This window comes from Crocuta crocuta, unplaced genomic scaffold (assembly GCF_008692635.1).
Source record: "Crocuta crocuta isolate KB4526 unplaced genomic scaffold, BGI_CrCroc_1.0 scaffold196, whole genome shotgun sequence".
NCBI lineage: Eukaryota > Metazoa > Chordata > Mammalia > Carnivora > Hyaenidae > Crocuta > Crocuta crocuta.
In genome coordinates this window covers 3,263,524-3,289,170 of record NW_027531026.1, presented here as the reverse complement: position 1 = coordinate 3,289,170, position 25,647 = coordinate 3,263,524, and the positions used below count along the sequence as shown (strand labels likewise).

At 35.0% G+C, this 25,647-nt stretch overlaps 1 long non-coding RNA gene across 1 annotated transcript in view; it reads left to right on the top strand.

The window, feature by feature from the left end:
- The window catches only part of LOC144237325 (uncharacterized), a 288,758-nt gene that overhangs the window by 147,192 nt on the left and 115,919 nt on the right, over positions 1-25,647 (top strand). Inside the window, exon 3 of the long non-coding RNA XR_013336828.1 lies at positions 18,376-18,400. This is a non-coding gene — a long non-coding RNA (uncharacterized LOC144237325). The remainder of the gene's footprint in view (positions 1-18,375; positions 18,401-25,647) is intronic.

The window sequence follows — 25,647 nt, the reverse complement described above, 5'->3', positions numbered from 1 at the left end:
CACTAGACAAAAACAACAAGAACAACAAAGCTGTAAGCTCACCTCTTAGACCCTTTTCCCTAGAGGGTTTTTTGTGGATTTTAAAGGGTGTCCTGCTACAGCACCCTGACTCTCAGTCCAAGACAGAGAGCCACCTGTTTCAAAGAGATTTGTGATGTGCTTTTGTCTAATAAACATCAGTAATATTCCTGAGAAAGCCACAGTGTTTTTAGGACAATTATATTTGTGGAAGCACCGAAACCTGTATTAAATAAAAGAGGCTCAGTTCAAAAGAAAAATAGAGTCCCAATCTTTCTACAGGCAGAAAGGTTGAGCAAGTTAAACAGTTGCAAACATGGATCATTTCCTATGGAAAAGGAAGGATCCTTAAGAATGTGGAGCCAATAAGCTGGACAGTAGAGTTTAAAAATATAGAAAACGGCCCCAAGAAAGCATTACTGGACTCTAATTGGCATTGCTGTCCTGGCTGGATTTCAGAAGTTATGGACCAGTGAAACCATACTACTTTCGCTTCTTCCCCCATTTTGAATGGAAATGCTCACTGAAGTTCACTTGCTACCATACATTCCGTAAGACCATCTTGCTTTGAGTACATTCAAGTTAGCGACACAGAGGCTGAGTGGAATGAAAGTGGACTGGTGAAGTCCCCAGCCATGCCAGGCATCCCAACCAGAACCTGCAAGAACAATGTGGAGAAGAACCAAGGAATCCTTCTAAGACGGGCAGAACAGAAGCCCCTGGCAAGCCATACTAGGCACCGCTGTTGAGACACCGCAGTTGAAACACAGATATCACGTAGAAAAGATAAGCCATCTTTGCTATGCCCCCCTTGAATTCATGACTGACCAAATCATGAATAAAATAAAATTGTTGTTGTTTTATATTGTTAAGTTTTGGGATGGAATAAATGGATAATTATATAATAGACCATTGAAACAAATATGCACTAATCTTCTAATTCATATAAATAAGTAAAGCAAATATTATAAATGTCCCTTTTTCCCTTTGGCTAATTTAGTAATTTTTTTAGTTTTTTAATGTTTGTTTATTTTTGAGAAAGAAACAGAACGTGAGTAGGGGAGGAGCAGAGAGAGGGAGACACAGCATCTGAAACAGGCTGCAGGCTCTGAGCTGTCAGCACAGAGCCTGACGTGAAACTTGAACCCATGAACCATGAGATCATGACCTGAGCCGAAGTTGGACACTTAACAGACTGGGCCATCCAGGCCCCCCTAATTTAATAATTTAAAATTTAAAACTTACAGAATTATATGTCTTAATATTACTAATCAAAGGATGTCAGTTGGTCTGTAATTCAAATGCTGTCTCTCCTAAAACATTTCTATGTAATCTGAATCTAGAAGTTGCCTTCACTTCTTCTTTTTCCCCATAACTCTTTTTACCATTCATCTGGCATTCCCTCTAAACTGCCTTGTGAGATGGGTATAAGAGATTTCATTACAAAGGTTAAATTTACTAAGGCATGTATTTTGGCAGATACAAACGTATATAAGGTGTTCTTGCCCTCAGGGAACTCAAAGTCTTACAAACTACTCACATGATTTGTATAAGGAAATAGATGACTTTGGTACAAGAATGACAAACTTTGTTCCGCAAAGAAATTCAGAACATTATGAGGGTTTAAAGGCAAGAGCTCATTTACTAGAGGATATAGATAAGTGTAAGTTTAGGGCATATAATGGAGCTAAATATGAGATTATAAAGGGTTTTGGTCATTCATCTGTGGATTCCTCAGGCACCTGTTAGAATTTTGAAATTTATAGAAGCTCAATCATTGTTGAATTCATTACTGGATATTGGATGAGTTTCAAATTCTGTGTACTATAATGCAGAATCATTTGAGGGGTCCTTGGGTGTTTCAGTCCATTGAGTGTCTGGCTATTCAATATGGCTCAGGTCATGATCCAAAGGTCATGTGATCAATCTCCACATCTGGCTCCACTGAGCATGGAGTCTGCTTAAGATCATCTCTCCCTCTGCTCCTCTCCCCTGCTCGTTCTGTCTCTCACGCTCTCTTGCTCTCTCTGTAAAATAAAAAAGAATCATTTAACTATCTTGTGTTCTAGGATAATAAGTTGACAGTAGAATTTTTTGAGTTTTGGCTTTTGTGAAATTTTTGCTACCGATTTCTACGAGACAAAGAGAAGTTTACATACAAAGCCTTGTGACAGTTTTAGATAAAGTAACTACAAAAGTGTAAGTCATTAGATAAAAGAGGGTAGAATTTACTGATATTTCTCATACAACAATGCTTTTGCCATGTACCTAGAGTAACGAGGTTAAATGGCATCAACATGAAAATCCACGCAGTCTGCTCAAGATATTTTGAGAGGTTCTGCATTTTTCTCATGATGTTATAAATTGTAATGTTTATAGCCATCAGGTAAATGAAAACAGAAGGGAGAGAAAGAAAATCTACTTCAGAATAGAGCTATAAAAACAAAAGAATAGAATAAGGTCCTTTATGTCACGGAGATAAATTGTTATATCCTTTTATGTTCTACATCATGGACTTCTAACACGTTCACAACTTGTATGTGTCATATGGGCATAAGCTATTTCTCATCCTCCTACTTATACTTCCTTCCTAATAGCAAGTTGTTCCAAAATATCTTGTCAGCAAGCCTTTGCTGCTGCTTGAAGACAAACTTGATTCCGAAACCCTTTGCTCTTTGCAAAAGAAAGAAAAATAATGTTGTTTTATTTCCAGTGTCAGAATGTAAATCAGTATCATAATTTCAGCATTTTATGAGTGCTTAAATTAAATGCATGTAAAACACAATAGCCTATCTTGATAAGATTTGAATTGTAAAACGGATTCTGCATAGATATGAAACATTCCTCAAATTCTTGGTTTTCTTGATTTTAGATTCTTTTACTTTTTTATAGTCTACTTGTGTGTTTCTAGTTAAGCACAACTATTGATGATTATGATGTCTTTGACATATTCTAGAGAAAAGTCTCAAGGTACCTTAATATAACTATATAAATCATAGATTGGTTAAAAAATAATTCATCAACCCTAGTCCCAATTCATTTGAAAATTGCAAAAAGCTGTGATAAAACTTCAGCCCCGAAATTGAACATGGCTTATCCTGGCCATTGCTTAAGCCTCGGAGAAATCCATAACCCTGCCCTCAAACTTCTGGAGTGGAGACTATGTCCCTACCAAGTGAGCCCTCACTACCTACAGTTTAGTGTTGGATGCCAGTGTCTAGCTCAGATACATGGTAGGAGTAAAGTTTGGGACCAATAAACCATTCACTCAGTGGTGACTGATTCCCACATTCAACAGTTGCAGTGCTGGAGCTGGATTTCCACTGCAAGGACATCGACTAGCTGGGAATAGGACACACTTTTGTGGTGTTCACAAAGTGTCCCTAAGTCATAAAGAAATGGTCATCAAGGGACAGTAAAGATATTCATCGATTTATTCATTTATTCATTTGTTCAATCATTCCTATACACACATACACCTGTTTTTGAATACTTTTTTTTTACTTGTATGTTGGTGAATCAAAAAGAAGTCACTGAAAGGGTGCCTGGGTGGCTCAGTTGGTTAAGTGTCTGACTTTTTCAGCTCAGGTTATGATCTCATGGTTAGTGAAATTGAGCCCAGCGTTGGGCTCTATGCTGACAGCACCGAGCCTGGTTGGAATTCTCACTCCCTCTCTCTCTGCTCCTCCCCCACTTGTGCTCGCTCTCACTCTCTCTCCCTCAAAATAAATAAATACACATTTTTTTTAAAAAGTCAGTGGAAATGTGACTGAAGATGATCAATTGAACAGGGTTCTGGAATTGGTGGTAAGTGTGCAACTGAAGGTGTAATGTTGGAAAGGATGAGACCATCTCTTGCCTGAGGCAACAAAGAAGATCTGGATGAGTTAAGAAATTCTGGTATAGAGAGAGTAAAGTTGAAGGAACTCTGATCAGAAGCCAACTCTGATCTCAATAAAGAAGTGATTCTGATTGTAGTACAAAAGGAAGAAAAGAACATGACTTTGGGGCTTGAGGATATTGGAAATCATTGAAACATTAGAACTATTAGGATATGGACAGTGTGATAAGGAGGATTCATATAAAGTCAAATGAAGGGCTTTATAAGCTATAGTTTCTGCTGAGGTGGGTCAGATATAAAGGTACATAATAAACATCGTCAATTTTAGATTCATGAAAGTCTTCAACAATGATCAGGAGCTTGAAAGTCAAGTTGGAGAAAATCGTCAGTAGAATTCTGTTCAAGACCAAGGAGATAGAAATGCTGGCATGGTACAAGATAATGGGTAAATACTTAAAGTAGAAAAGATTGAGGAGACTATTTTAAGATTTGGGGCATTTCATGATCTGAAGCAAACAAACAAACTTTCATAGTTTATATTTTTTTGTTTTTCTGATTTTTTATCACTGAGCCCCAGCTCCTCTCTGATATTAACTTCATATTTGATTTCCATCAAATGTGTAAGCTTCAAGCTAGTCCTGACAGTTACCTTAACTTTGATCTATACCCTGTCCCTGAGATTCAATTCTTAGGCCTCTATCTCATTCCTGACCTACGACAGAGCTCACTTGTAAATTACCACTACCTAAATCTGGGTCTCACCTAAATACAAGGTAAATGATAGGGAAAGAATGAGCTGCAGGCTTAGAGATTAGATGTGATTATCAGTAACGAGATGATAGAGATGAAGTAAGGCATTAAGCTGGATTAAAAAAAGATGTCGGTTACCTGTTATACATACTGTTATTAAATAAAATTTTGGTAATACTGTAAATTCAGTTTATTTTAGAAAAATGGAATACATATAGACATTAAAAATTTGTGTATTAAAATAGGCAAGTGATATATATCTGATAACATAGCAAGTTATTGATCGCATGACATGTGATTGGGTCTTGGGTACAATAGGATAACAACTAAAACTATAAAATGATGGACAAAATAAGAGGCTCAGAAACAATTTAGAACAGTAGCATAGAATTTTCCATGAAGAAGAAGGTGTGCAACTCCCTAGGAATTGTTTAGTGAGGGTCCTTGAGAAAATGATCAAACCAAAGGTAAAGCCAAGTTTCTATAAAAGGCAAAATATAGGAAAGTGTTTGATGGTGTAGAAAAATGAATTGACAAGACTGGTAAATGATGAGAGTAAAGGAACAGTTGAGGTTGCAGTGTATCTGAGGAATAGGGCGTTACTTAGAGAGGAATCTCCATATCATTGGGTAAAGCAGAGAATGTTTGAGCTTCACCTTTGGTGATCATTGGGAATAAGGAATTGGCAGATATTGGATTTGGGGGAATAAACATAGTAAAACAGAAAAACAGGTTATGTAATCTTTGCTGCTGGCAGAATTTGTAGCTTTTAAAACCACAGAGGCCTGACTGGGGACTAGGATGTTGGTGTGATCTTGTAAACTTGCTTCCTCTGCTTGGTTCTGTTGCTGATAACAGCTTCATGTTGGAAGAGCCGTTGTTGGAGGACTGCCCCTCAGCACATTTGCTCTTACATGCTGAGCTCTGATATGAAGAGAGAGGATGTTAGGCAAAAGAGATCTAGGCCACCTTGCTCCAGGAATTATGTTTAAATGAATCAGCTATATGAAGTTAAATAAATTGGCACTTTATTGGTGAAGTAAAGATTTGCAAACTATAGCATTATATCAAGTTGTAGAAATCAGGGCCTGAAATAGGACGGTATTGCACAATTGCTGACTCAGGAGGGCCTCAATTATTTCCATCCACTAAACAGCAAAAGCAGCAACTAGTTTTCATCCTTAAACCAAACCATGCATTATAGGAATGTCTTCCATGCTGACCAATCTACTCTTCTTTTACAACATCACTTTCTGGTATAATTTAAAGTTCTCTAGATAAGAGGGTAAGAGTGTTCATTCCCATAAGTTATTAAATTATCTTTCCATATAGTGATGTCAGAGATGGGATGATCCCTATAACTCTTTGAGGATCGACATGATCATACTTCCAAGTTAGAAAGGTGATTTTTGACACTAAAATGGAGGGTAGATTGGTAGAGGCTCCAGAAAAAACACACTGGAAATAAATCAAGAAACTGTTGTTAAAATCTAGTGAGAACTGATGATCTATTAACAAATAGAATATGTTTAGAGAGTTTAAGGTTTGATGACTAATCAGATATGAAGCAAAGGATGAAGTATGGAGAGAAGACTAACTAGGATGAAAGCAAGATCTCTGGTTTGGGTGGAGATGCCCTTTCTGAGAACATAAATAAGATTAGCATGTGTGAGAGCAAAGATCCAAATTCAATTTTAGCCATGTTGACTTTGAATATTCAATTTTAGTATTTAGCATTTAGTATTGGAGGCATCGAGCAGGCAGCAAGATAGTTCGATAGATAGATAGATAGATAGATAGATATGTAGACATAGGTAGATACTGAATATTGAAAATATATATTGACATATATATAAATATATTGAAATATATTCAATATTCAGTATCTACCTATGTCTATATATCTATCTGAATATTGAATATATTTCAATATATTTACACTTATTTATAAATATATGTATTTCAATATATATTTTCAGTATTCAATATCTACCTACCTATGTCTACATATCTATCATCTATCTATCTCTCCATCCATCCATCCATCCATCCATCCATCTATCTGTGAACTCAAAGTATACATAGTTGGTGAAGTTGTGGGTCACCCAGCGAGGAAATAGAGAAATAGCCCAGACAAGATATTTTAATTTTAACATGTTTGAAATTTGAGGGAAAATTGAACAAAGAGCAGTAGACCAAGGACTATCTTAACAAAATCACAGTTGAAAAAAAATTGTTGATGCAAACTTTTGGCACTTAATGAATTAGTTTCCTTGTAGTTGTTTGTGCATGCTTACTTACTGACCAGAGAAAAAGAAGCATTGTAGCCCTGTGTGTATATTGCATGCATGTCCACATGCAAATGAGAGTGTACAACAAAAAATACTGTGTGTATGTGTGTATATATACTGTGTATATAGGTATCCATAACATTCTTATGAATAAATACATATGAGGAAATACTAAAATTTTGTCTAAAGGGCTAAGAGGAACACTAGTTTTTGGATGATGAGGAAGGAAATGCTTGTTATACGGGTACGATTACTTTGCTTATAGTTCTGCTTTTAGTGGGGTATAAAGTTAAAACCAATCAAAGAATTTCACTAATATTTTATTCAATAATATAAAGGCTAGAAAGCATGGTTTTCCAGGGAAAGACCTTCTCAACAGCAAATAACTCTTAAAGAGTCAACTGTAAATTCTAGTTCATATGTGTATGTGTATGCACACACACGTACACCACACACACACACACACACACACACACAGGCACACAGAATTTTTTAACCAGTGGAAGGAAAAAAAAATTTGAGTATGACTATCATACTGAAACAGTTAAACCAAAAGAACTATAACCAAAAACTAAAATAAATCAATTATGACTAAATAATCAACTTAAAACTTAGTAGTGTTTCTCCCATAGTAATATAGATTTGAAAATTTTGATTAATTTTGCATAAGCTTAATGTGTCAATTCTTAATACATTGGATAACTTAGTTTTGAAATTTATATTGAAAAGAACTGTCATTTCTTGTTCTCTATATTTGTATCTATGATTCTTATATATCTTGACATTTACACTAAACTCACATTTTTATAGATCTATCATCCTTTTCATAAGCCCAGACCATTTAATGAATTTTGTGCTTGAAGTTGCCTAAAAACTATTCAGAATTCTTCTGTAAAAAAGTAGACTTCCCTAATGCCAGTACATTGAATATATAAGGAATAGAAGAATTTTAGGGTAGAGGTTCATTATTTGAGACTCATATTTGTCTCTTGCTTTTGAGTTTGTAATTCCTTGAGAACTGACAAATGGAGCACAAAATATTAATTTTATTATTGATAAAGTTTATCACAGAGAATGACTTGATCTGTGACCAAATGAGTTAGCTAAATTAATTTATCGGATTTGAATGAAATTCTTTGAAACTCATGAGTTTCAAACAATGTTTGAAACAATGAGTTCTTTGAAACTCATCCCCCATGTAAGTGACTCTAGGTTCAATGAAAGGAGAAAAAAGGAAGGAAGGAGAAAAATTCAAAGTATTCTTCTCATACTTTCCTTTCTGGGAAAGTGGAGAAGAAATTTGCTTTCCTCTATGATAACATGAGCAGTTTAAAATGAATCCCTATTTCACAGGTAATAAGCAACAAGGACACATCTATCACTCAGTGTATACAACGTCCCTTTTATTAAGCCAGATGATAGAAATCAATGTAGTGTTACCGAGAGTCAAGTCAGTTCTATACTTTCAAACATGTTCCATTGCAGTTTCTTTTCATTGTTTTAGGTAGTTTAAATTAGTGATTCTCACCTTGTTGTTTTTTAATGTTTTAAGTATTTTAAGTGCTCATTATAATCCTAATAAGTATTAATTTTTTTTAACATTTATTCATGTTTGAGAGAGACAGAGAGCGAGCAGGAGAGGGGCAGAGAGACAGGGAGACAGAATTTGGGGGCAGGCTCCAGGCTCTGAGCTGTCAGCACAGAGCCCAACAAGGGGCTCAAACTCAAGTACCATGAGACCATGACCTGAGGTGAAGTTGGACACTTACCCAACTGAACCACCCAGGTGCCCCTATAATCTTAATAGATATTTTAATGGACCATTAATCAAATTTCATTTTTTATATGTTTATATTATTTAATGCACTTAGAAAATGTTCTGCTTTTAACCTATCTGCCCTTGCTTTACTCTTTTTTAGAAAGTCACTATAGACAGCTTTAAATGCATTTTTAGTAAAAAATAATTTATATATAAATTATCTTAGTTTTCATTGTACAATATAACTAATATATGATATATAATGATATCTGTGTTGTATAATATATGTCAATGATATATTTATATATAATATATATCGTGAAATGAGTACCGCAATAAGTTTAATTAACATCCATCATGATAGAATCATAATTTTTTTTCTGTGATGAGAACTTTTACGATTTACTATCCTGGCATCATTCGTGTATATAGTATATTATTAACTGTAGCAACAATGCTCTATATTACATCCCCAGGACTTATCTTATATCTGGGATTTTGTGCCTTTGACCACCTTTATGTACTGTGCCCACCCCTTCACCCTATGCCTCTGGCAGTGACCATTCTGTTCTCTGTACCTGACTTTGTTTTGTGTTATTTTTGTTGGTGATTCCACATGTAAGTGAGATCATGTGGTATCTGTCTTTCTATTTCAATTTTACATAGCATAATGCCCTTGAGGTCCACTTGTGTTGTTAAAAACAACAGAATTTTCTTATTTTTTTAATGACTGAATCTTATCTAGATACATATTTACCCATTCATCTGTTGATGGACACTTAGGTTGTTACCATGTCTTAGCTCTTGTACATACTGCTGCAGTAAACATGGCGCTACAAATATCTTTTTCAGTTAGTGATATCATTTTCTTCAGATAACTACCCAGAAATGGAATTGCTGGATCAAATGGTAATCCTATTTTTAGTTTTTTGAGGAACTTCCATACTATTTTCTGTAGTGAGTATACCAATTTACACTCCCTCCAAGAGTGAAAAAGGATTCCCTTCTCTTTACATCCTTGTCAACACTTTTTAAATTTTTTGTCTTTTTTAATAATATTCTAACAGGTGTGAAGTGATATCTCATTGTGGTTTTGAGGATTTTCTTTTCTTTACATTTTTGCCAACGTGTTTTATTTTTTGTCTTTCTTAATAATATTCTAACAGGTGTGAGGTGATATCCCATTGTGGTTTTGATTTACATTTTCCCGATGTTGTCATGTTAAGCCCCTTTAATGTACCTGTTGGGCATTTGGTACCCTTTGGAAATGTCTATTCAGACCATCTGCCCATTTATTAATTGAATTGTGTGAGTTTTTTCTGTTGTATAAATTCTTTATATATTCTGGATATTAATCCCTTACAGGCATATGATTTGCAAATATTTTTCTCCTATTCATTCGGTAGGTCACCGTTTCATTTTGTTGATGGTCCTTTGCTGTACAGAAGTTTTTTAGTTTCATATAGTCCCAGTTTTTTGTTTTTCCTTTTGTTGCCTTTGTTTTTGTGGTTAAATCCAAAAAAAAAAAAAAAATCATCGCCAAAACCAGTGTTAAGGAGCTTACCCCATATGTTTTCTTCTAGGAGTATTATGGTGTCAGGTTTTATGCTCACATCTTTAGTCCATTTTGAGTTGATTTTTGTATATGATGTAAGATAGTGATCCAGTTTCATTGTTTTGCATGTGGCTGTCCTGTTTTTCCAACACCATTTGTTGAAGAGACTCCTTTCTTCTTTGCATGTTCTTGGTGCCTGTGTCAAATGTATTTTTATAAGATCTTTATTAAAGAGAGTTGATACTTTGATTAATGATCACCAGAATGATACATTTCTTTTTTGTAGGAATGAAAGATAAATATTAAGAGGGTAGTATTTGAAAGTAAGGAACAAAAGTTTTCATAGGAAGAAGGTTAACTTTGAAGTAGATGCTTAAGAACTCTTTCTTTCTTTTTTTTTTTTAAAATATTTTTATTTATTTCTAGGAGAGAGAGAGAGAGAGACAGCGTGAGCAGGGGAGGGTCAGAGAGAGAGGGAGATACAGGCTCTGAAATAGGCTCCAGGCTCTGATCTGGCAGTCAGCACAGAGCCTGACGCGGGGCTCAAACCCAAGAACCGCGAGATCATGACCTAAGCGAAAGTCGGATGCTTAACCGACTAAGCCACCCAGGTGCCCCACTTAAGAACTCTTTCTTGTAGAGGTGCCTCAGTGGCTCAGTAAATTAAGTGTCAGACTTGCAGTTTCTGCTCAGGTCATGACCTCATTGGTTTGTGAGATTGAACCCTGTGTTGGGCTCCCCAATGACAATGCAGAGCCTGCTTGGGATTCTTTATCACCCTCTCTGCCCCTCTGCTGCCCCTCACGCTTCCTCTCTTTCAAATAAATAGATAAACCTTAAAAAAAATACTCTTTCTTGTGAAAAAAACCCCAAACCTGTATTTTTAAAGACACTTAAAAATAACTAATCAATATAATCATATTTATCTCAGTTTCTAAAGATATTCTAATCAGGGGTGCCTGGGCCACTCAATGGGCTAAGCATCTGATTTTGGCTCAGGTCATGATTTCAGGATTCGTGGGTTCAAGCCCCATGACAGGCTCCGTGCTAACAGCTCAGAGCCTGAAGCCTGCTTCCTATTCTGTGTCTCCCTCTCTCTCTGCCCCTCCATAACATGCACTCTGTCTATCTCTCTCAACTATAAATAAACATTAAAAATTTAAGAAAAAATTTAAGATATCTAGTCATTACATTAAAGGTAGAAATTGTACTATGTAAAATATCTAACAGCTGATTCCTCCCGGTAATGTTACTAGATTTAATATTATTACTATTATTACTATTATGTGGAACTTGAAACTCTACCCTAAAGGGGAAAAAATGCCATGAAAATCTTGGTTTTGTGTCTGAATCACACAATTAACATATAAATTTATGATGTTAAAAAAGATAGTATAGTCATGGATCAGGGAATTGGCCTTATTAACATTTCTGTTTAAGTTAAAAACCTTCATAAGTTTGCTTTAGTTTTTCTGTCACTATAATTTACACAGAAATTTAGGGGAATCTAGTGATGATCACAGATTTCATGAAAGTGGAGATGACATCTGATCACTTTTGTTTACCAGTGTGATCTTTCTGCCGAACACACAGTAAGAAAAGTCTCATTAAATACATGAATAGATTAAGAAACTGGAGGTAGCTGAGAACCTAAAAAATAGCCTCAATCTTCTTGGAAGACCTTGTTAATTTGTAATGGGGCTGAAAATTACTAACTTTTTTAAAGGGAAACACACAAGTTTCTTTCATAATTGTATTATGTCTAAAGAAGACACATTTTTATGATGCATTGGAAGCAATTTTTCCTAAATAGCATAAATTTGGCTTTAACATATGAAATGGTGTCTTAGAAAGTTCTCTCATTCATTATTCCTAGAGGATATTTTAAATAGATTAAAGAGTTTCCTCATAATAATTATTAAGCTTGGAATAAATGAATTATTGACCTGCTTTTCTGGGGAACAGAAATTTTCATGTGTACTTTAATTTGTCTAGATTGTCAGTGAACAATAAAAGAAAAAGAACAAGAAAGGCAGTACTGTCTTTTCCCGGCTCTGAGCTCGGTAACAGATAAAATAATCATTTAATATAAAATGGGGGATTTCCTACCTTTTAAGGTAGAAGAGAAGTTGGAAGTGTAATCATAATGACCATTGAGTAATTTACAGTTTAAAGCATTTCAGAAAGTGAGACAAATTATGTGACAACATAATGAGTAATGATTCAATTCTCAGTTTATTTGCTTTTGAGTAATATGGTTTTACAGTCTCTCTGTATCTTAGTTATATCATTTATAAAAATGAGTATGAGAATAGTCCTATTTTATGAGGGCTATTGTGGGGATTAAGTAAGTAAATAAAATCATTTAAATAAGGGACTATTGCTATACCTGGCATATGGTAGATACCCAAGAAGTATCCACACCTCTCTCCCCTCTGAAATGTGGAGAAATGAAGGAACCAGCGTAAGTCCTCCCACTAAAAACATGAAGACAAGGAATCTTACAAAAGTCTTATAATATTTAAAATCTTTTAGTAAGATGCTAAAGCAGTTGTATGAAAGTTTTTAATTTACATAGAAATGTTAACAAGGCCAATGTACTGATTAATAATAATACTGCCTTTTTAGCATCTGCTGAGATGGATTTGAAAAAAAGCGAGTGATCCAGAATTTCCTACAGATAATTTTCTGTAGCCAAGCCTCAAAGTGAGGATTTGGTGAGGATGAGATAGGGAAAAAAAACATCACTGAAGATATCTGCCAAGAGACTGAGCATAGGGGCCAGATCTGTGTTCTAACAAGGTCCCTAGGTGATTGTTATGTACACTAAGGCTTGAGATGCACTGGTCCCAGAATAATAATTTGCCTGAGCTCTGAAATAGCCTTTTTTAAAATTTATTTTTATTTTTATTTTTTACGACACATAGCTACTTAGTATGTTGGCTTAATCACTGAAAAGGCAATATACTCTTCTCTCTTTTTTTCTTTAGGACAAATGGTATAATTATACATAACAGACAACTGGAAAGAGTTTTGTTTTTGGTGCTTGGATCATTGTGAACCTCATCCTACTATGTTTTCTCATCTTCCCAGAGTGGTCCCTTCACGCAACTGCGGGGGAAGGTTTAGGGGGGAACTGAGCTAAATCCCAAAACGGAGTCTCAGCATAAGCTGAAGACACACACTAGGCTGGGTTTACACTGAAATGAACTAGAGTTAAAGACAGAGTCATCGAGGTTAATTTGAGCTGAGGATTTTTGCCTTGTCTTCATTCCTAGTAAGAAGGTACCTTTCTTACATAATTGATGGATAGGCTTCATGACTTGCAGACTTCTATTTTTTAACTGTTGGTTTAGCTGTTACTATTTTACCAATTCCCAGATCCATTCTCATGTCATTAATAATGCCAGGGAGCAGCTGTGTTAAAGCTGAGGCTGTCTCCTAACTTTACTAGCCTTTGAGGTCACCAACTATAAGTAGTTCAAAGAGATTCTGCTCCCTTCAAGGTCTGATGTTTCTCCCACCTGTTATACTCTTAGGGCAGCTCCCAACTTCATTTGCTAAAAAATCCTTCTACATTTATTCCTCTGGTTATTCTTCTATTTTTCCAATGAACACTGTCATTCTCTTTTCTTTATAATATTCATCTAGCTTAACCTCTGTGATTAAAATATCTTTCTAGGAGGATCACATGGTTCAACCAATGAGCTGCTCCTGCATTGTAAAAACCCAGCTTTGGAGGCTTACTCTTGAGTCTATCTCTTCCTTCTTCAGCAGTTCTGGTATATTTCAGCCTATTGATAAGCTCTCCATTGTCAATATTTTAAGATTTTCTTTTTTTTTTCAATNGTGGTTTATCTATACCATGGAATACTACATGGCAATGAGAAAGATTTTCAAGTTATATCCCTTAGGAGGGAAGACAGAAAAAGAGAGCTAGGAACAATATGAACACACATGAACAAACACGTATTTTTTATATTGCATCAAATATGGTTCCAAATGCCCTGCTCTGGTGTTCATGAGTTTGATATAGATTTTGACATTTTGATGTTCTAAGTCAAAGATGTGGCTAAGATCACAGTTACTATGGAGACCTCAAAAAGAATGGCTGACCTTCAGTGAGTTCTTTGTATCATCAATGAAAGACACATGAAAAAGAAAGGCATTTAATATGCCCAATGTTTCATTGAGAATTTTTTTACTAAGATTTTGTGAGGTCCAGGTTTGTATTCTTTTGTGCCTGATATGAATAGTTACTTATTAATATTAGATGCAATTTAGTATTAAGAATTCCTAATATAACTTTTGTTTGTTCCCCAAGCTTTCCAGGGTTTTATTATTTGGTTGTACATTTGAAACAATTTGTAAAAGTGATCATCAGTCAATGGTGTCAGAGGCATAGAAAAACAGCTATTTCTGTTTACCTAACCAGCCCAATTTAGGCTTTATATCATTTTAAACTAGAGAGAAATGTTACTCACCGTAAGTTGGGCTTCAACCAGGGGAGCACTGCCATTGGCTGTTGCCCCTTAGAAATTATGAATGCCTGTCTTAGAAGAGAGACATGTAAGTTAGGAGCAGTAACACAAAAGGCTTAAATAGAAAGCTCAGAGAATAAGTGGTACAATCTGTAGGCAAAGTTCTAGCACTCTTCCTTTGTCCATTCACAAATGGATGTTTCTGACTCATTCACCTTATCTGAATGGGGACTTCCTATTTTAATACATATATTCTTTGATGAGACCATTCTTGGACCATTAGGACCATTGGGGCCATTCTTCCTAATAATAGTACTATTAGAAACTTTCAGGGAAAAAAAATCTTCCTACAGAAATATGCCTGTATCTGTTTCTTTTTCTTTTCTCCACTGTGCACATAGGCCTTGATAAATATATACAGTTAACACACACACAGTAGTATAAATGCTTTTTTAATGTTTATTTATTTATTTATTTTGAGACACACACACACACACACACACACACACACACACACACACACACACACACACAGCATGAGCAGGAGAAGGGCAGAGAGAGAGAGAAATAGGGCGAGAGAGAATCCCAAGCAGGCTCCATGCTATCAGTGCAGAGCCTGATGCAGGCTCCATCCCACAAACCGTAAGTGCTGAAGTCAAGTGTTGGACATACAACTGACTGAGCCACCCAGGCGCCCCTATGTTTGCTTTCCCTTGATGCATAACAAATTACTACAAACTTAGCACCTTAAACAACACATATTTATCGTCTCACAGTTTCTGTGGGACAGGATTTTGAGCATGGCTTAGTTTGCCTTTCTTCTCTGGCTCTCATATGATTTCAATTCAGATGTCAGCAGGACTAGGTTCTCATCTGGAAGGATTAATCGACTTCCAAGCTCATTCAAGTTTAGACAGGACTCATTTTGTTGTGGTTCTATGACCAAGGTCTGTAGGTCCTGTAGTCTCTCTGCACTTCTCACCTGGGCCTCTCCGTAAATGGCTCACACTATCACTGTCTGCTTCATTAAGGCAGACAGAAGAGTGAGAGCAGAGCATTTTGGAATCCCCTGGGCTCTGGTGTTAAAAAACTTACTGAGAGCTGATCTTTTGCCAGGAGGCCACATCAAGGAGGAAGAGCTTTATTTGGGGTTTTCTTGCAGCCAGTCTAAAACCAGGAATTGTAAAGAATCCTGTGCAGTACATTTCTCTTCATCATTTGCCTGTGTATTCTGGGACTCAAGGAAGATTGGCATAATTAATTGTATATAAATTTCCGTTCATGAGCTTATATTTATTAATCCTTTCTTTCCTTAGAGCTTCCTGGGATTTCTAACTTGTGACATCTGTAAAGTTACATACCAGCCCTCTCCTCTTCTCCTCTACTACTCAACCTCCATCCTCACCCTCCCAGGTAATTTCATTCATTTCTGTGACCTCAGAGCAAATCTATTATGCCAGATGAGCCCCAAAACTGTCTATGTAAAGCCCAGACTTCTCTTTCCATATTAAGTCCTAGATCATAATTGACCTCCGACATTTCACTAAGATGTACTGCAGGTAACTAATCTAAACAGTCCAAAACAATTCATCACATTCTTCCCCCTCTTTTTGCTCACACTTCCCAGTTCTGATCCTCTTCCTCTCACTAAAAAACAATACCATCCACTCAGTGGCTCAGTTCACCAGCCTGGGACTCCTTTGTTCTTTCCTCTTACTTACCATTTACAAATTAACAAATACTGGCATTTCAACTTGAGCTTCATTTAAAATGTTAATGATGAGTGTAGTATATTTGTAGCACAGATATATAAAGCATAATCATAACATTAAACCCATAAACCCATCACTCAAGTTAAAAAATAAAGTCACTGTTAGTTTCTGTTGAATTTCACTTTGTGTTTGTAGAGCACCCCAGTTCCTCTCCCCAAGAGTTAGATACTGTTTTAAATGTTATGTTCATCATTGTCTTGTTCTTCTCTGTATCCTCCAACAACATATTTAACATTGCTTGGTTTTGAACTCTGTAACAATAGTGTTCTCATGTATGCTTTCAACAACTTGGTGTTTTCACATACCACTATGATTTGAGATTTATCCATCTTGTCACATGTAGAAGTAGTCAACTTGAAATTTGTGTAATATAATAGTATAACATTTTATAAATGCATAACTGCTTAATAGTGGTCATTTGTGTTTTGTCTTTTATTATAATGCTTCTTTGAAATTGCACATACTATCCATTCACATGACATGGACAGGAGTCTTAATTTATGGATTGTAGTACATACATATTTCCACCTCTACAAGTTAATGCTAAGTTATTTTCCAGTGTACAGATTAAAAATTTAAATTCCCTCTTGCAGTGTTCAAGTTCTTATTGTACATATCCTGACCAACATTTGCTTTTCGAAGACATTTATTTTTCTCAATATGGTAGGTGTAATGTGGCTTAATATTAATTTTTCTGAAATATAATGTAGGTGGGTATATTTTTTATTGTTGGCAGTTGTTTTCTGTGAAATGTATGTGTATATATTTTTGTCCATTTTTCTTTCTTTTTTCACATGTATTTATTTTGAGACAGAGAGAGAGTGAGCACATGAGCAGGGGAGGGGCAGAGAGAGAGGGAGAGAGGATCCCAAGCATCCGATGCAAGGCTCAATCTCATGAACTGTGAGATCATGACCAGAGCCAAAATAAAAGTAGGACATTTAACCAACTGAGCCACTCAGGAGTCCCTGTCCATTTTGACATTAGGTTGTTTGCCATTTCTCAGTGAATGTTATAGTGAAGTCCCTCATATATGTGGATGAGCATTGTTTTCCAGTTATGAGTGTGCAAATGTTATTCTACCAAATAGCGGCTTTTTCTTACATATTTGTAATCAAAAGAAGAGTTGTTTCTTTTGTTCAGTAATTGTTCATTTTAATGTAAATTAGGTAGTCCTTTTTTTTTTATATTAAGTGATTTTGTGTCTCATTTAAAAAATCCATTTATACTCCCCAAAGCAGGAATATTCTATAATTTTTTGTAAAATTTTATATTTCATTAACATTTAAGATTTTAACCCATCTGGGATTGCTGTTTGTGTATGGTATGATGTAAGAGCCATTTTTTTTTTTTACAATTAGAAACAGATTATTTAATTACCATTGATTGCATAATGTGTCACTTTCCCCATTTTGGACCATGTTTTTAAACATTGATGGGCTGACTCCTTGGCTGTCTTTTGTTGGTATATTGTCTATGTTTGAGCCAAAATCATACCATGAAATCTGTGGCTTTATTCTAAGTCTGGATACCCAGTAGAGCAAGTCCACCTTGCTTTGCTCCAGAAATGTCCTATGTTTTTTCTGTTTCCTGTATGCATGTGTATGCATGTGTATATATATGTATATATTTTTAACTGTCATACCCTATCAAAAATTGTGTTGTTTTCATTAAATTTGTGTTGAAAGTATTAATATGCTTGTATAGAATTGATAATTTCTCATTATTGAATCTCCATATTCTTGAACATGGAATACTTATTATATATAATAAGTTGCTAAGAACTCTTTCATTCTAATAATTGGTCTTTTCAGCTTTTCATATGAATAATCATGTCATCTGCTATTTACGACAGTTTTGTTTCTCCTTTCTAATAGCTAAGACTTATTTATTTTTCTTGTTTTACAGAAAGCTTCAGGACATCTATGGTAAGGTAAGCAGAAGCAGTGATAATTTACTTCTATCTTATTTTTTTCCTCACAGTTCAACTTTTACAGCTTTGTTAATACAGTCACTTCATTTTATATTTCATTAATTTCTGATATTAACTTTATTATATCCTTACTCCTACTTCCTTTTTGTACTTTTCAATTTTTTATGCTTTTCTAACTTCTTAAGTTGAATAAGTAATTAATTTTCAAATTTTAAAATTCTGAGATCAGTATTAAAGGCTATAGATTTTCTTGTGACAATTTTTTTGGTTGTATCCCACAAGATTTGAAATATTCCTGATACTGATCAGATGTAAATATTTTCTAATTTGTTATGAAATTTGCTTTGACCCATGAGTTGTTTATCCAAAGTATGACTTAAAATTTTTAAACATATTTTGGGTTTGATTTCTAAATGTACTATATTTTAGCAATTTAGACACGAAGTAATTTAGAATTAAGCAGTTTTGATCAGTATATATTGACTCTGCATTTTTCAAGACTTTGTGAAACAACATGTTCAACGTATGCTCTAAATGAGTAAGTTTATCACAGAAGCTGTGTACACAGTTCTTAACATTTGTTTTATACGTATGTGTTATTTGTTAAACAAAACCTAGTCTAATAGTGTTGTTAAAATCTTTTATACCCTTACTGATTATTTTATCTTGATATAATAGTTGTAAACATTGTTGTAGTATCTCATTTTGATGTCAAATTTTTACTTCATGTATTTTGAAGCTATATTCTTAAGTATTTAGAAGTTTAAAATTATTGCATCTTACTGATGAATTGAAGAAATTATTATATTATTACGTTTTTCATTTCTAGCAATGGGATTTTTGCCTTAAAAATCCTTATATTAATATTGCACAGTATTATTTTCTAGATTACCCTTTTTCTTGAAGTAGCTCTTTATGAATGCAGGATCCACATGGAAGTTGGTGGGGGGTGGATATATAGAGCAAGGCTTTGTCTTTTGTCTCCCCCACGTGCTAGCCATTAAAATCTAAGCTCTAGGTTACTCAAGATCAGTAGACAGACACACCAGCGGCAGCATTTAACCTTCATTGGTCACTAAGTTCACTGGATTCATGTCCATGCTTCATTTCTGGTCCCAGATCATTTGCATTTTCCTTTCCTGCTTGAAAACTAATTTAGGGGCACCTGGGTGGCTCAGTCAGTTGAGCGTCTGACTTCAGCTCAGGTCATGATATCCCGGTACATGGGTTTGTGCCCCGCATCAGGCTCTGCTGACAGCCCAGAGCCTGGAGCCTGCTTCAGATGCTTTGTCTCTTTCTCTGCCCCTCCCCTGCTCATGCTCTGTCTCTCTCAAAAATAAATAAACACTAAAAAAGGAAAACTAATAAATATTAAATAAATGTGTGCACACACACAATATACCTAAAGAAACACATATACAATTATTGAGGTATTTTGAGTAATAGTTTCAGTAGTCATCTGTCATAGTGCCAGAAATGGATGTCCTGTGTTTCAGTATCTTCTAAATACATTCAATTCATACACTCTATGCTGCCGCAAATCTCATTTAGGCCCCCGCTTGTTTTTCCGCCTTTTTTTCTCTTCCAAAAATTTATCTTACAGCCTGATTATACTTTCTGGGATACATTGGTGTCACTCCCTCTTGTTCTTAGCATTAAGGACTGGATTAGTTAATATGGCCAAATGCACTTGATGACTTACACTGCTTATTTCTCCATATTCCTGCCTCACATGAATGGCCATCCTACTCCAAAATATCTGATTCTGCTACAAAAAGTACTATCTACCTTTGTGGAGCAATTTTTGCTTTATAAACATTAACTTAGCTGATTCTTACAAAAATATTATTTAAGTATTATTATCCCCATTTTACAGGGAGAAATAGAAATGGCAAGTGACTTAACCAAAGGCACAGAGCTGTTCACTGGGGGAATTGAGATTTCAGCTTATGTCTGGCTGATTCAAGTTGCTTATACTAAATACTGATCCTCCTATAGTTCCTTTTCCAGTGTTGGGCCTTTGTTCTTCTTCCTAGAACACATCTTGTGCTTCCCTCACCATCATGCCTTTTTCATCCTTCAGGTCTTTCTTGATCTAGTGCCCTTTTTAGTGTGCTTTTCTACTCTGTCATAATATCTCAGTTTCTTTCCTCTTCTGCATTTCCCTCAAAGCTGTGTGACAGCAGAGACTAAATCTACCCTTCTCTCATTGACATCTTTAGGACCTTGACACATATTTTCTAAAAAATCTCTCATATACTGGTTCTAAAAACTCTTATGTAATTTAAGAAAAGGGATTTTGTTTTATGACAGTCAACACATGGTAACTTTTTCTTTCTCTTCTTTCTCTCTCTCTTTCTTTCTTTCTTTCTTTCTTTTTCTTTTTCTTTTTTTATGCAGGAGGAACAGTCACTAGTTCCCAGGTCAGAGAAAGTACAATTTTATTTACTGTTTTCAGTGTAAAGCTGCTTCCCATGCTTGAAATTTTATAAATATAAAAGTGGAAGCTATGTATTAAGAGCCATTCAATGTATAAGCCCATACAATGGTTGTTTAATTGCATGTTGGGCAACGTTTCCAGTATTTGTAATATTTTAAGAGAAATAGGAATTTCACAAAATGAAATTCTAAGCATTATATTTCTATTTCTGTTACACTGTTGCTTGACTAACAATTCAGATTAAATGTAGTTAGTATATTCTTGCCACGTTTATGAGAAAAACATATATTTTCATCAGAATAAAAGTACAAATAGTTGTGAATCTCTTTTAGGCATTAATACTTCATTTGCCTTTTATTTTGAATTTTTTGTCAGACTATACATTTCTTTCCACATGAAATATATAATACTAAATGGAATGTACCTTTAGAATTCAAGAAATTCTTTATTTAAATAGAGACAGTTAAACTGGTAAGACCAAATGGTAAATTTATTTTTTACTTTCATTGTTTTTCTTCTTAATAAAATTAAGGATATATATTTTTTCAGACCCACCAATTCACTTCTAATTATATACCGTAGAAAAGGCATGATTAGCTATATTAGGATATCTATGCACAAATGCTATAGCATCTTTATGCATAATAGCCAAAACTGTAAGCAATCAAAATGTGAATTAGCAATAGAATGGAAAAATAAAGTATATTCATATAATAGATTATTAACAATTAAAATGAATGAAAGATATACCTAACAACAAAGAAACCTTAAAAGCCTAACACTGAATGAAAGAAGTCACAGTCAATAAATATATACTTATGATTCCATTTCTATAAAGTTCACAACAGGCAAAATTGAATTATATTATTTAGTGATACATTTTAAGTGGTAAAACTATAAAGAAAGGCAAGGAAAGTGTTACCATGAACATCCAGACAGAGTGGGAGGGAAGGTGTTGCAATTGGGTGGGCTGTTGGCAAACTTCTGTTTTGTAGCCTGGTAGTGCCTAAAGAGATGTTTGGTTTATTATAATTCATTAAATTATGCACTTAAATTTTTTTATACTATCCTTTATATTTGCATATTTCACAATAAAATGAGGATGAGACTGCAGTAAATTTTAACTTCTTTTTGCTCTAGGTCTATAGCATTACTTAAAGTTGAACCTAATTTACCAATTTCTATCAACATTTTACCCCATGCTCACTGCTTAGGGAGGAAATGACTTTATTGAGTAATAAAAAGATGGTTTGTTTTCGCTAAAGAGTCCACTTTCTTTATTAGCATATGTATAAAATACTAATTTTCCATTTATGGTGAGAGGCTGGGTTGAGATAGTAAAAAAAAAAAAAATTCCCTATGAATAGTGGTCAGTTTTGCAAATGAAGGCTGTAGAATAGAGGTTTGTTTTTATACAAAGTTAATTTGGCTGGTCATTTTAATGCCTGGTATTCCTTTATTACTATCATGTTCTAAGGAAATCTGTAATTCTATCAGACAGAAATAGGAACAGCTTTGACATCCTTATTTTTTTTTTAATTTTTTTTTTTAATGTTTTATTTCTAAGAGAGAGAGAGACAGCGTGAGCAGGGGAGGGTCAGAGAGAGAGGGAGTCACAGACTGAAACAGGCTCCAGGCTCTGAGCTGGCAGTCAGCACAGAGCCCGACGCGGGGCTCGAACCCACGAACCGCGAGATCATGACCTAAGCGAAAGTCGGACGCTTAACCGACTAAGCCACCCAGGCGCCCCGACATCCTTATTTTACCAGACATTCAGTATATAGCAGAAGCTAAGAGAAGAGTCATTAACAGTGTGAGAATGATTTGGTGACAGTCCTATACTGCTTCTTACTTTTCTGCAAGATTAAAACACAAACCTATTAATTTATTAAGTAAATTGATGAGCAACTCTTTTGTGGTTCACAGTGCTTAGAGCTAAGAATATAAACATAAAACTGAAATGCTTTGTCTTTAACTTAAAATATTTATTTCTTATCACTTAGGCTTTTGAAATTTAGTATTTTAGCTGTGGTGCATTCAACTGTAACAATTTAAAGCAGTATATTGTTGGTTCCATTTAATTATGTTTCCTATATCTACCTTAATTATAACTTTTAAACTCAGTAGTAAATATCTTAAATAACTGAGTCACTTAGTTTACGTTAGCCTGAATGAGAAAAACGTGTTCAGAAAAAAAAAAAATTTCATGGTTTTTGAGAAATATTTATGAAGTTTGGCTGAAAGTAGCATGGAAAAAGATGATCCATTCAGTTTGGACATGTACTTTCAGATAGTTGTGGGACATTCAAGTGAAGAAGATGAATAGTTAAATATATAGAATTGACTGAAGCTCATCAGAAAGACAGTAGTTGAGGATTTATTACTTGGGTTAGATTCTTCCACATGGGGGTAGCAAATGAAGCTACAAGCAAATAGGTAGCAATTAAACCTACAAATTATATCCTGCAGGTAGAAGGTATAGAATGGTAAGAGCCAAGGGCATAAGATTTGGTCTTAAAACCCTAATATTAAGGGAAATGGCAGTGAGAGAGGCGTCTACAAAGACAATGACAGAATGTTGTATTATTGAACCAAGAAAATTGTGTTCAAAGAGAGGGAATTAGAAATAACAACTTTTTCAAGTAAAATAAGGTAAGAGTAGATTCAGAAATGAGACATTTATTAATGACTTTAACAAACAGTTTCAGGAAATCATTTGGGGTGGTTTCCAGACTGCAATGGGTTGAGGAATGCTTAGAAAGTGAGAGAAGTGACTCTAAGCTACATTTTCAAAAAGCTTGCCTATAGAAGGAAGAGATAGGATAGTATTTAAATGGTGACTTGAGAATGAGGGTGTGGTTCATTTTTAAAATTGGAGATATTTAAGAATATTGAAACAATATTATTTGAGAAAGATCCAGTTTAAAATATAAGAATCTGAAAAAATGGAAGAAAGACAGGATTTTCAAGTACTCTGACCTTTGAAAACCCAAGATGTGAGTGAGAAGGCAGTGGGGGGATGGATAGAATCCAGAGCGCCAGTGAAAGAATTGGCTTCATGCACAAGGAGTAGCACCTCTACACTTGGTATGGAACAGTTAGAAGCAGTGGTGCTGATGTCCATTTGCTTATACTATAGATTATAGCTTCTGTTTTCCTTTGAACAGACAGTAAGCTAGAGATGAAATGTAGCCAGCATAAAGGAGAGTAGAGAAAATAGCCATCTCTTGCATAATGGGAAAGAGAGCTAGGGCACAAGGAAGAATTGATCCAGTCTTGTGGTTTTTCCAGGAAGGTTATGATATAGAAGGAACATCTGGGAAGGAATTTGAAGTGAAAAAAGAGGTTGAAGGGAGGACGAGGGAGTCAGATTCAGTCAGAAATTAGATAGATCAGGGCTAATGGAGATGCACAATTTTCAGAATTAAGGGATTAAAGGTCTTGATCAGTTTGGATTATGGGGGTGAGTGAATGAAACCTAGAAGGCTAAGAAATAGTTGCAGAGAGAGAAATTTAAAATTTTATAGATGTAGTAGTTCTAGGGATAACAAGTTTTAAGTTTGTACATGGCAACTGATATTCAAAAAATGGAGAAAACAGTTCTACCACATTTGCCTGTGCATCCCTTGATCTGCCATATTGGTTTTACACATCTTTATTTTCAAGTATTTGTTGGTCTCTTTTGACTTCACATACAATATCCAATTATTTCTTTATCTTGCTATTCAAAATCAACCCAAAGTTCACGAGTCTAAGGGCAACATCATTCAAGTCTTTTCTCATTACCTCAGCCCGCTGGGATTACTTGCTATTGTGAGTGTGTGGAGTTCATTGTGTTTCCCTTGGCAGCTTAAAAGAGTTATCAGGATGTGCTCCAAAAGTTGCATTTCCCACTATCCCTGTTGTTCAGACCAGTGCCTTTGTACCTTTCTTCATGCCTGTGCCTGTCTCAGAAGCCTGTCACCTTTTCCTTCTCTGTCTAGCTTCATCAGCTTTCTGAGTTAGGTGCCTTCTCTATTCTCATCATTCCATATGCATACATCTATTTCAGAACTTACTACATTATGCTCACATTAAATTTTTATATCTTACTCCTTTTAAGGCTGCACACTTCCTCAAACTGGTTTTCACTTTTATTTATTTCAGTGCCAAATACTATGCCTGGTACAATATAGATGTTCCATGTATGTTTACAGAGGTGAGCTGAAATATAAAGCCTTGTTCAGTCACTTAGTGGCTATGTGACCCAGATAACTTAGATCCACTTTCCCAACCCCTGTCTTCTCTGGAAAGTGAGGGGACATCTCCCAGGGTTCAGGAGTTAGATGAAATACCTAATAGAGAGAAAGCCTCCAGTCTACTGTTTAGCAGATAGAAGACTGTAGTTAAGTTTTTCAACTGAATTTTAGTCTACTTTGTGCCACCTAGTATTTTTAAATAGATATTTAATATATATGTTGCTACATGACATTTTTATGAGAATGTCTTAACTCATCAACTAGTTAGTTTCTTGAGGCCAGAGATCATATAGTAAACAAACCATATATTTTACCTTATGTATTATGAATATGAACACTTATAAACAGTGAATATTAAAAATTACCAAGCAAATAAGCCACTTTCATAGATTCTTTTTGATGTCCTAACTCTAATACAAATGTGGCAGGATGATTAGTTTTTTCTTTTAAAGATAGACAGAGTTACATATAACTATACTCAGTGACACAATGAAACCATAACCAAACACTAACTGAATGGGGATTGAAAGCATGAATTGAAATTTGTATACCATAAGCAGAATGCTTTT